Source organism: Mchenga conophoros, linkage group LG1 (genome assembly GCF_057382185.1).
Source record: "Mchenga conophoros isolate Kocher_MC1m ecotype Shallow Benthic linkage group LG1, M_conophoros_male_GT1.1, whole genome shotgun sequence".
Classification (NCBI taxonomy): domain Eukaryota; kingdom Metazoa; phylum Chordata; class Actinopteri; order Cichliformes; family Cichlidae; genus Mchenga; species Mchenga conophoros.
Window position 1 is genome coordinate 31,936,835 of NC_140526.1, and position 13,498 is coordinate 31,950,332.

The 13,498-nt window shown below is 39.5% G+C and overlaps 1 protein-coding gene across 1 annotated transcript in view; it reads right to left on the bottom strand.

Annotated features, from left to right (window-relative positions):
* Positions 1-202: 202 nt before the first annotated feature.
* The window catches only part of kcna4 (potassium voltage-gated channel, shaker-related subfamily, member 4), a 55,152-nt gene continuing 41,856 nt past the window's right edge, over positions 203-13,498 (bottom strand). The window contains exon 3 of the mRNA XM_085275408.1: positions 203-6,610. The gene's annotated coding sequence lies outside the window, so the exon portion shown is untranslated. The remainder of the gene's footprint in view (positions 6,611-13,498) is intronic.

The following is a 13,498-nucleotide window of genomic DNA, read 5'->3' on the forward strand; positions in this document are numbered from 1 at the left end:
AGGATAGAAGACTGAAATACGCCTTGTTATATTTGTAAGTAATGAAGATTAAAGATTAGACTAGAGTAGCTATTCATACTGAGTATTTATAGAGGCAAGAAAACGCGTCAGCCTGCAAGCAAACATGCAGGATTTCTAAGATTACTGTAGACCCGCCTTCAGATGAGGTTTGTCTATGACAGCAAAATGATGAGCAGCATACTTCTGTTTTCTGGATTTTTATTGAATATATTATATTTTTCTTTAATCAACATTGCACATATTCCATTTCAATCACATCTCATATTGCTGTCTACAAAATGTTATGAATGTAGAAAATCCAGAATTTGGAAGGCTTACCCCCAAAAAAACTAATCAAAAAAAAAAAAATCATAAATAAAACAAAGAGGAAAACAAAACAGGACAATTAAGGTCAGAAAGTGACAAGCTCCAAAGATACAGAGAGAGAGAGTGAAGGAGAAAGAGAGGCGCACCCTCAGGAAAGGAATACAAACATACCTTGGATTAGGATGCATATTTCTCAAAACAAAGCATCATGCAGAATAAAAGCAAGGCTGGCCAAAACTCACATGGATATTTCTCAACACCTGAACTGTAGAAATATTTTACATATTCATGAATAACTACTGCCAGTTTCTCTGCACTGATCAATGATGATTATCCCTCCTTTGTAAACTCAACCCCCTAAACAAAAAACAGAATCGCCATCATTGTCATCATCACACTGCAGCAGCAGAGCAGCAAGCATGTAGAAACACCTCTCGTGGCTGCACGTAGACGGCGTTTCCACTGCGAGTGAGGCGATCGTGAGAATCATCGAGACTAATAGTAGATATGCTGGATTGTGACCGCCGTTACTTGTAGCTGACCAATCTGCACCAGCTTGCATAGACGCCTGATTATCCTGGTTTTGAACCTCTGTCCTGTCAAATTCTCTCCTGGAGTAATGATCAGAAACAACTGTCACGTCGGTTTCACAGGTTAAGAGTTTCTGACCTAATTGCAAAGTGCTAAATTAGAAATGTTGTGCATAAAGAATGCCCGTTTGCTTGAAAGTGATACTCCCACATGCTCACTGTTTCTTGGCCTGTAAATGTGAAGGTTTGCTTTGGGGGGGAATTGTGCAGTGCCCCACATGCAGTCTGTTCATGACAAAATTATTGGCTACAGTAATTGGTCTGCATACTGTAGGTAAAAGGACACATACTAATTATCTTTCTGTGCTCGGCGCGTCCCGAAAAACAGCACGTTTCATCTTTATGACCGTCTGCGGGCTTTTGAATCATACTTTGGATGCGAGGATTACGGCAGGCCCAGAGAAGCTAACGCTCTGTAATTAACCAAAACATGCAAATAGACGAAACACAATTAAACGAAGCAATCATCTTCACCACATTCAGTGCGCACGTGCAACTGGACAGAACGTGCTGGGAATATAGACAACGGCCGAATAAAGAAGCGGGCGCTTTGCATCAGAGTGCGTTTTCTGCATTTGCAGCACATTTACTGCCGGACCTGTCGATGACGGCAATTTTCCCATTTTTGGTTTTGTCTAAATGTTGCAAACGTGTTGCGGAATTGATGGAAACGTTTAGTTTGTTTGCTTGTGTTTTGTCTAATTTCACGCGTTCGAATGCGTTTTACTGAGACATGACACACAGAGCATTTATCACAGAGCGAGGGGGGGAATTACACAATGTTCCAAAAAAATTGTCTTGTTTTCCATTAGGGCTGCAACTATTTAGTCATTCGTCATTTGTTAACTGGTGCAATTCCCTCAGAATCCAGAAGAACTCAGATTCTCAGTCTGACATTTTGGGATATGATAAAAGCATCATGGCCTGAATTTGGATAAGCTAGAACCTGTTTTCCATCAACAACCGAAGAGATAAGTCCACACTTAATAAAAAAAAGTCATATGTCTCGTACTTTGATGAAAGATGGTTGAGCCCTGTAATCTCTGTCTAGAGAAACGCAGCAAGGATATCACTGGTTTGTGGTAGAGTTACATGTATGACCAGTTATAGTTGCTTCTGTATTAACTACTAAAAGTGCTTCCAATTCCAACGTAATACTCGTGGTCATGTGGTCATCCTCGCTGTAAACCCAGTAATCTGACCTTTGTGCTTACATTAGCTGTATTTCCAACAGACACAAACAAATTATGCAAAGCTTTTTTTGTTTTATTTGTCTCATATCTCAGACCGGTTTCTAAATATATGGATGCGGACAGGTAAACACTGCGTTCATTGAATTTGCAGCACGAAAACACTTCACAGCAAAAGCAAACTGCGTCACCGCTCAACAGTTCTGCAGCGCTCCTCACAGGGCACCTTGTTTATAAGGAGATTAAGACATAAAACGAGTTTCTGCTGTTATCTAATGCTGTGGATATTACAATAAACACTCGGGCTTTTATCCTCATAATAATGCAGCGCTTTTATTTATGTACAGTATGTGTCGGCGGGATGTAATATCCAAACCGAGCCGCATGGAAGCATCTGCAGTGCTTTCCGGGTGCAATGTGAAGATATCAGGCTCAGTCGGTTTGTCCTTTCAAGATATCTGGAGACAAAAAGAGGGTTTTAAATTTGAATCAAATTCAGTGTATGAAGAGTAAATTCAGTCTTAAAGGCAAAACTGACATTTTTGTTTCACTGAGCAGGGTCTTGGTTTTCGGGTTGGTTTTTAATAACTGTGATGCTCTGTGAAATGCTCTGTCATTGTGGAGCCCAAATGTACGAAGAAACTGAAACCTGGACTAAATTCAAAGGCTGGCTGAACATGAGGATGTAATTTCGACTGTTTTGGATCAACGCTGAAAAACCATAAGAAACTTTTTTCTCAGCTAAATCTGAACCGTCTTGTTTGTCTTGGCTTTAGAAACCAATCGGTGATTTCTTTCAGTGAGTAAATCCTTTGTTATTGACTAAAGGAGGCATTCATCTTAAAACTTAATCTTGCTCGGTTGCACAGAGACGGAAGAGTCTCGCAGGTGTTTAGGCCTCAGAAATACGTGAGCTTCGACAGAAAAGCACTTTCTCACAATGTGGGCGCTTACGTAAGAGGTCTTATTAATCTAAAACTCAGTCCCAACAATTGTTTTCTTTTGTTTGAGTCTAGTTCTTTTCTTTGATGTGTTGAGTTCAAAACTGATCTGAGCGACTCTGGTCAGCAGTTGTGTGAGCTACTCTCTCTGGCATTCAGAAATGTTTTACATGTAGCGTTGGTGAGTTTTCTAGCTCCAAGGCAATTGTAATTAAAATGTTCTCCTCTCACCTCGTCCTGTGTGTTATCTAATGTCCCCACACAAACTGTTGGTAACCTCCCCAGCAGCTTTGTAAAATCTGCTCATTTGCCGCGCTGAATCACAACAAATTATCACTGCAGTTATTACCGCAGGTCACTTTAGCGTCCTTAGGAATGCCTAGCAGTGCAAAGTTTGCTCACGACAGGACCTGGATGATGAGGCTGGATAATCTGAGGACCTTTCTGTTTAGTGTACACGTCCATGATTTTCTGCTTCAAAGGCTGAAATTCCGCCTTGGTAATCTTCTGTCTTTGTATGTGACATTTTTCTTGGTTTCCTTCTGAGTATTTAGTTTAGAGCATATATAACTCAGTGCTGTGCATCAGTGCAGCTCGACACAATTGTCAAGTCTAACCAAATAAATTATTTTAATTCATAGATTGAGGAAATGGGTTACAGAGTGCCCAGATTTCCTCCAGCCTCCTTTGGTGCTTATTTGCTCTGCTTGATTGAATGCGGTGGCCTGCGGGATCAATTGGCAGGCTGATCATGTTCTTTTTCTGTCTACTAACCTGTGGGAATATTACTCTTTGGCTTTTGTGGTAACACCAAGCTGTAGCTAATTAATTTGTCCCTCATAAATATATCAGTGTCACACAGCTTCTGGTCATCACTGGCAGTTGGTGCGATAGTATCTGGGATAGCTGCGTCTCAGATATCTGAACACCCCGTAAGCTAATGTTCAGCTTCAAATGCAAAAAATAACCAATTTACATCACAGAAAATCATGTTTCTGTCAATATGAGTCGACAATAACAATCGGCACACACTAACATTGGACGTATATGTGATGCAGCATGCAAAAAGCCGGTCAAAGATACGGACCATGAATCCCAGCAACGACGCAATCAAGAACAACTGGACTTCACGAATATTTCAAATATTTATTGTAGCGTCACTGCTTGCAAATGCTTCTTAAAGCTATGCCCCCAAAATACAGTTTAACAGTTTGTGATGCATAAACTGCAAATAAACACCTCGTCCAGCCAACGTTTTAGCCATGACGCGAAACCCCCTGCTCAGCGCAGACACAACGCCCAAGGGTGTGACTTTCACATCGTTAGCCTACAGTGATCAATGGTTTCGCATGATGCTAGCACAGATTTTATCAGAAGTTAACAAATGTGCTACAACTGACTATTAATTTTCATTCTTACTATATTGCAATAACTCCAACGCACAGTCTGACATCTTCAAATTACAATCTCATCATAAAAGGTAGATAAATGAAACCAGTTTGCTGTCACATGCTGCATCACATATGTGTGTGTGTGCATCCTTAGCTACAATTGGATGTGTGATTGCTCCTTTTGGATCACCTTTTTCCCCTCCTTTCTTTCACACATTTGTTGTTATGCAACTTTTTAAAGTGACAGTCCCTAACCTCTGCTACTGTGCACTGGTGTTCTTGGTTAAACTGCTGGTATCCCTCCTCACAATGATAAAGTAAACTGACGAAAAAACCCCCACATCTTTTCTATAAAGAGTACCCCAAATAAACCACTGACATCTGTTTTTAAAATATTGTGGCTATAGGGTGATTTAAAAAAAAAAAAGAAGAAGAAAAGAATTTGACACCAAGGAAATTTTTTAACATTCAGTAAACATCTTTCGTAAGGGTCACTATATTGAGGTAATTACAGATATGAATTTTCAGAAAAAGAGCACACATGAGAACTTGGAAGATAAGATGAAGGACACAAGCTTTCATGTGCCATTAAAGCAAATAGTGTATGTAAAGGGTGCTTTTTAAAGGAAAACAATGTCTTCATTAAAATATATTTATATATGTATGTATGTGATATGATTTACTACTACTGGCATGTCAGTGGACATTTCTAATCCTTGTATTCACAGGCAACTTTGCAGATCTAAGAGCGGTAACAAATGCCAGCGCCCCTCTCACAAAGCTGCACAAATGACATCAGTAACCTCATGTCTCAATATGCCAAATAAATAGGTAAGTGGATTTTCAATGGGAGTTTTGTTAAAAAGACAAAAGAAGAAAAAGGAACAAATGAAATAAAGAAGTACACTGAAGAATGTTGGAGCAGCATTCGCAACAATATGAAGAAAGTGAAACGGACAAACTGAACACAGAGGATTATGGTGGATGGTCATAACAGTCAAAGAAAGTGAAAAGTCTCAAATTACTCTATCTGCGAAACACATCTTAGGACACACAAGTAGAAACGTCTGGTATTTACATTTTTTTTCCTATTCAGTGTGCATCTATGTCACAACATTTTCCAGAAGTCCACAACATACAGTAAATTCAGGGTTTCACCTTTGGTTAATGTAATTATCAAGGCTAGGTTTAAAAAAATATAGAACACACGTCCATGTTACTTTTGCATACAGGTAAATTCAAAGTGAAAACATATCAACAAAGCAGCTGGTCAGCTCTAAATTTGCATCGGAGAAAAGAAACGTAAGGTATTTCGTCTTTACGTCAATGATTCTCGAGCAGTGAGAGCCCGGCGAGTTTCGTCTGCTGTGATAGAAAGTGAGTGTGGCTGATATTTATGATGGGTGTTTATGTGCCTGACATCTTTGCTTTAGTGTAAGTGGATCTTAATGTAAGAGGATAATCTTCTGATGTATTTCAGTGTGTTGCATTGAGCCAGTCAATATATGTCTCGTATTTCTCTCCCAACCCTATACACTTTCCGGACGAGGATTTCCATGTGTTATGACACAATGTGTCGTAGATCGTTATTTAATTTTTTTTTTGCCAACAGATAAGCGAGCAACTCAGGCCAGCCTTGTGTGGTTGACAATATGAAACGAGATTTCTTTTTTTTTTTTAAAAAGTCATACTGCTGGCCGCACAGAAGCAGAGCAAACTCACCATTTAGTAACCTATGACACCTACGAAGCCGACCCAACTAAAACATGTCGACGTTACGACCAAACATTATCTCTATCATATTAAAATATTCACATCTGTTCCTTACAAGACACTTTTTTCACATGTAAATAAAACATCTGTATTTTTGAACAAGTCTTCTTAGTTATCTTCACTTCATACATCTTTACATGTGTAGTAATTAAGGCAATCATTTTGGGCCGCGACTCACTCACACGCTAACTCCAGTCTCAGCCTTCGAGGGTTTGTTTACTGATACCATACAGCAGCTCTCTCCTCCAATTGTCCAAACGCCAAGTGTCATCCGGTTGTTGCTTTTCAGTGTCCGCTTGTGCTCAAGATGACCTGTCACAACGTTTTGCTTGTTCTCTGTGATTTCCAGAGATGCGGGCGGGGTGCAGGGATACTCCCTCTCCCTGTAACTGGCAGCGCTGCAACAAAGAGAGAAACAGGAAATCTATAATCATGCTTGACGAAACGGCACCCTCAAGATGGAGCAATTTGCCCAAACACCAAGCTGATATTGTGCATATTTTCCTTTCCCACCCAAAAGTTGGGCAAGATGCACTCACTACAGATAAACATCAGGGTCATTAAGCAGCAGCTCCTTCTGAAGCACTTTGGCAGGGGATACGTCTGAGCTTTGTATAAGACCACATGGGGGTTTAGTTACATAAATAAACCATTTGTTATACACCCCTTAACATGCTTACGTTCATTTATCCTTCAGTAGCTTAAGCACTTAAAACAGTTTACTCTGTCTGCCAGTATCATATTCATCCAATGACAGGGGGTTCTGATTTATTGAACTGATACAGTTTATTTACACTGAGTGAAATAACCAGTGGTTTTGTTTTTTGTTTTTTTAATGCTGCACCGTCCCATCAAACCGGGGAAGCCCTAATGTCACAGCACTAGACACACCCATTGTTGTTTGGGTGTACAACTTTTGATAACATCATCCTGCTGGAGAAGGAGACGCACAGATAAGTCCCATCCACACAAGCGCATGACTCGCCTCTGACTTTCAGTTACATACTGTAAACGTTACCTCGTCAATTCCTGCTGCTAGCAAAACAGGCAGGGCTCGCTCAAACAGGGCAAAGGTTATGTACGCTGAGAAGATGAAAAATCAAGCCTTTCATCAGCAAAACTGTGGCCAATCATAACACTTGTGCATGTCTGCGTGTATGTCCAAATGTCAAGGTTTAGGCTAAGCATTTTAAAAGTATGCAACTTGTGAAAGCTGTAGATAGTGTTATTGCTCCTGGGTGCCTCCTGGGTGAGGTATGGAAATGTCTCGCCGGGAGGAGGCCCCGGGGAAGATCCAGGACACGCCGGAGAGATTATATCTCTCGGCTGGCCTGAGAACGCCTTGCTAGGGTAAGGAGAGAGAGGTTTGGGCTTCTCTGCTTAGGCTGATGCCCCCGCGACCTGACCCCTGATGGATGGATGGATATTCTTGGTTGTCTCAACAAAAAGGTCTGTCTTCATCCAACAGATAAAACTGATTTCCTTTTATTATATTACTCTCTCTTCTCTTCTTGTCTGTGTGTGTGTGTGTGTATATATATATATATATATATATTATATGTGTGTGTGTGCGTGCGTGTGTGTGTGTGTATATATATATATATATATATATATATATATATATATATATATATATATATATATATATATATATATATATATACATACATATGTGTGTGTTATATTATTTTTCTTAAATGCAGAATTTTATACAGGAAAGCTTAAATAAGACCACACCTGGTATGTTGATTTTTTAAATAAAAATGTAGACATACTCATTGATAAAAATACATATAGTGTGAGTGTTACACAACCACTAAAATAATAATAATTTCAATAATACATATATATAAATAATATTAATAACACTTACATCTCATTAATTTAATTTTATGCTTTTTATTGCAATGAATAATTACCCAAAATGTAGTGTTTTACTAAGTTTTTTTTACATTATGCCACTAATACTAGTTTTATTTTGTTGTTGTTGCCCATTACACTCAGCTCCATGTAGTTCAATGTAGTGCACTGTATTAGATATTCTGAAATAAAGGGAAAGCATCTCTTATTGAGAAAAAACAAGTAAAATGAAATATAACATTTTTATTTTAATATCAGAATCTGGTGTAAGTTGCTTCAGTTTCTTCCTTGGACCATTTGATGTACAGCAGTAAACATTCGCGCATCACTAGTGTGGGGGTTTCCAGTAGGGATAGGGCAGCGACAGCTCCTGTTTTTTCATCAATCAACAGTCATCTTTGGTTTCTGCTCAAGTATAACAACAGCTGCTCCAAAGTAGAGCTGATGTCAGTGTCATACCAGGTTATAAACGCAAAGCAGCAGCTTGGTTGTCAAAATTGTACATTTAGTAAAAAAAAAAAAAACAGGAAAAAAATTGTATTTAATTAGTCTAAAATCAGACAAATAACAGAGGTGTATGCCAAAAACAGGTAAACTCCAATTACGAAAGAGAAACTGTGATCACATGCCCGACAGAAACCTATAGCGGCGTGATGACGGACATACGCCGCATTAAAAAAACCAAAAGCTCCTCTGTAGCTGTTTTTAATGTTGATTAAACTCAAATTTTAATTCCTTCCTCATGAAGTGTTTGTTATTTTGGCTACCCCCTGTAGGGTGAAACATTTCATAGAACTGTTTTGTGCCACAGCTATTTGTGCTTATTAAGATGCACACTATTAGAGACAAGCGTCCTCTTTAAACGGAGCAGCTGTTGTATAATTCTCCACCTCAATAATTTGAGGATTTCCACAAAGTCTCCCAGGAGTTGAAGGCATTCTGTATGCAATCATAGCTGCAGCAGGCACAAGGCAATTACAACAAACATACTGACTGTTTTTAATCTAATTCCCTTATTAGGACTTTGGAGCTAAACCTGTGCTTGTTTACATTCCAGGTTTTGTTTGTTGGGGGGGCTCCTGTGGTATATTTGCGCTCCAGTACACTGCACCTGTAACGGTAGGAGGGCAAATATAGGATTCAATAATGTCAGCATGAGCACTCAATATACTGAGCGTCAGACTGTCCTGAGAGGGGAACTCAGAAGAGATCAGTGAATGTCATTAATATTATTCACTGTCTGCGATTTACAGTATTGCGTTCTGGCACTAAAAAGCCACTGTGTCACAATTCTTGAAATAAAAGCGGCTGTGTGTGTGTGTTTGTGCACGAGTAGAGCAACCTAAAGCTGAAGAGAACCATGACTAACTTACTACAACACTGAAACACACACTGAATATGTCAGCAGAGATGTCCACGGCACTGCCACACTAGGCAAGGCGACCCATGCTGTGATCTGCCGAGGTTTATAAGCGTTATTATGATATACTGTGTGAAGACAGTTTAAAAAAAATAATATTTTATGAGCACATATCATAGCAATAAATTAAGTTTCATTTCACCCTTAATGGGTTGGTGCAATATTAGAATGAGCCATTTGTTGTGCAAGGAACTTTGGAGCGTATCATGTATGAAGGAAAGCAACTTCTCAGCAGGTGCAGAGTGGTTATTATTAATGTTATTAGGTGTTGTTTGTGCAAACATTTGCATTAATTTGTATAATATATGCATTTATAACAAACATCAGTACTCACCTATATTATACCCAAAGTGTAACAGTATCACAAGTACAATAAAAAAAATCAGTCATAGAAACGTCTGTTCTCAATCATTTACATTCAGATTTATTTACATACCAGCATTAAGTATAAAAGATGCATTCAAATCATTCAAACATGAGTGTAACTTTGCTTTGAAGCTTGAAAATGCTATTGAAACTGAACTGATTGCGTCTCATCATTCCCTATAATACTACCTTTCTTTTACTGGGTGATTCTACACAGTTCTCAGTAATACAATCATCAGCCCAGGAGACAGTCTGCAGTTTGTGAATTACACATAAACCACCGATGTTAAAGGGGAGATACCTGGAAAACACTAAATACCTCAGTGGTGGGAAATAATGGTTAAAAAAAATACCCACACTTTATAAATGAGAACAAGAGATTCCATTTATTTATTTGCTAAACTAAAACAGATCTAGGGAGAATATTGTCATGTAACTGGCCTCACAGCTGTGAGCTCGCCAATAGGAGGCAGGACCATTTTTAGTGCCACATTGAGACACTGTTGCTCAAGGCTAAGCCAAGAGCACCACCGCAAATCTGCTCACATCCGACAATCCACCTGCGTACCCAGAAGCCATCCCTATTCACGATGCAAGAGCCCAGCAGCAGCTTTTCTGTTGGGAATGGATTTAAAATCATTATGGTGTTTGTAGAGAGCGCCCAGTAGAGACTGCCAGAAACAGAGCCCTCAGGTACAGCATTATGTGGGAGACAATTTTACAGCCCTGAAGCTCGAAAGGATATTAATAAAACTGTAGGGGAGGGACTGATAGAGCTAATAATCCAAATGACTCAACAGTTAGTTCACCTGTTTTTGAAGAGTCATTTTACTGTTTTGGAACAAAAAATACGTTGTTTGTTTAAAAAAATCAATTAATACACTCTCCTTTTGCCTTTTAAGCTTTAGCTGACCAGCACCTTCTTACTACAGTATAATCAGGGACAGTAACTCACGGCTGACAATCGGTGTATTTCTTTCAGGTATTTACAGAAAGGACAAGTATAAAAATACCAAGTATCAATGATTCTGGATTGATAAAACTGACTGAAAAAAATGATGACACCTATGACCACGATATCCGACACGCAGTGAGATTCTCTACTGCTGTCCAACGATCCTTTATGTGCAAGACCGGTGTCCCGTGACCTCGTTATTCTTAAAACGGAGCGCTTATTATCATGATGAGAGAGGTTGCAGTCTTGACGCCTACAGTCACAGACGATGCACTGAGTGCTATTCGTTTAAAAAAAACATGAGCGTGAGAGACAAAGGTGTGACTGCAGAGATCTACCAGCCAGAGAAGGACTACAGATACTAGTGTCTGGGGGGGAAAAAGCTTCTATTATTGCCCTTACATTTTGATAGCAACAACTAACTAATGCACAGCTGTGAATCAAGAAGCCGTTTCATTTATTTTAGCTTGAGACTTCCTGCCAGCATGTGCAAAGCAGCAAGGTTTTTCACACGGGCAGAACAACATCATCTTTATCTTGGAGTGGAATAAATTCCTCAAGAGGGCAAATAGGTGAGGACATCAGCAGCAAGAACTATTACTGTTGAATCAAGTTGGGAAATGAGACGTAACACCTTCTCATTACTTGCTACCTAGATTGCACATCAACCGTGCAGCCTCCTGCTACAAATGCATTCATAACTCTTGTTTTTGGTTTTTTTTTACACAGGCAGTTAAATCTGTGCAAATAAATCTGTTCTCATGCATCATGGGTCTAGTTGGTCTTATTAATGTAGCAAAAATCAAGAGGCAGGGATTAAATATTAAAGAGTTCTCTCTTTTTTTGACATAAAGGTAAAAAATTCCTCTGGATCTGCCACAGGTGCAAAAATGTCAACTCAACCGTCACCTTTTAATTTCTTTTTAACTATATATGTGTGATTATGACAGATTGAGCTTGAGCTCTGGCTCCCTTGAGAATATTCTCTATGACACCAAAGTGTTTTTGTTATAACTTTCATCTAAATATTCCGGTCTAGGTGTCACGAGCAACTATTATCATCAAAGCGGCAGCAGGAACTTCGCAGGCAAGTCACTTGTTTCATTTTTTCAAAGGAAGCTGTCCAGGAAACAGAGTTGTTTATAAGGTGGAAACAGACACCACTTTGTCCTTTGCAAAGGATTTCACAGGTTATCTGATGTCACGGGCGCATTTGTATGTTTTCACAAAGACCAACAGACCAGATGTGACCCACAAACGGTGTATGCACTGCTTTTTAGTGGGAAAAAATGGAGTGGTGATATTTCCAGACATCTCACAAAGTCCCAAGATTTAAAATTCCTAGTTACACTTGTTTTGTTTGTTTTTTTAACATTAAATAATCAGAATCAGAACTGTACAAAGCCGCAAAGGGCAGTTTTAAAGCCACTCTGATCAAATGATCCACATCAACAGACTGATGCACAGCAATTCTTGTTGGTTATCCTTTAACTATCAAAGACAAGTAGTGACCTACAGAGCTGAGAAAAAAGGTCATGTAGAAGTCCTGAAGTAGGCTGTGAGTAGCCAAGTTTGACGCTTTTCAGCTGTGAAAATGTCAAATGCCTACTTTTGATGATCAGAAGTGACTGGCTTTGCAGTTCATAACATCAAAAATACATGTCAATTATTTGATTTCTACTTTCCACATCAGCCAAAGATTCAGGCAGCTAACTAATCTCATAGATCCGCCAAGTGGCGACGTGAAATCACATTGGCGACATCTATCTTTTATACACAGTCTGTGAAGAAAGATTGTAAAAGACATTAAAGGTAATATCAGAAAACTTTAGCTGGGTTTTGATCCAAACCCTAGACATAAAAATATGACACTTTGAGAAAAAAAAGCTAAATAATGCCACAGGGACTGGCTTTAAGAGAGTGCACAGGCACATGGAGCACGGTGCCTGGCTTCCTGTTTGCTGACACTAATCCAAAGGCAGCGGGGATTTTTTCTGCCTCTTGCTGCTTCTTGCCTCACACCCCTGCAGGGCTCTTACATCCACACTGGCTTTCAGATTCACGCGCACACACACACACACATAAACATACACAAATGAACACAGATAGACTATAAATATTCAGGCCAGGATCGACGGTACGTGCAACACAATGTACGCCGGGGACATAATACACACTGTGCTCATTTCAACCCTGTCACTGAGCTCTCTGTCAGCACTTTCCGTTAGAAAAAAAAACCCAACATAACTTGCACATCTGCTTATCTGATGCTGTTCATTTAGGCAGACTTGTCTATGAATGTGCTCTGTGAAGCCCAAACTCCAGCGGTCCCATCAACGTTTTCTGTGGTTCTCATTAGATGTGTCGGCTGCTGCGTGAAAAAGCCGAGCTTCAGGTGTTTTGTGTTTATTTGTGTCTTGGTCTGAGAGTGTGAGGTGCTGTTTGGAAAGCACATGTGTAACACAACGAGTCGCATTACACCATGACAGACTGTCACGGTGAATTAGAACAGAAACGGAGGCAGTGGTCAGGAAATATCATTAATGTCACAACACTCTGCTTCACTCTAAACAAGAATACTTTCACTGAATGCAGCTGAACAAAATCGTCCCTGTTTTGGGTTTTTATTTCTGAATGAGCAGTCACTAATTGTCCAAAAGTACTGACCTGTGTTTGAATGACATA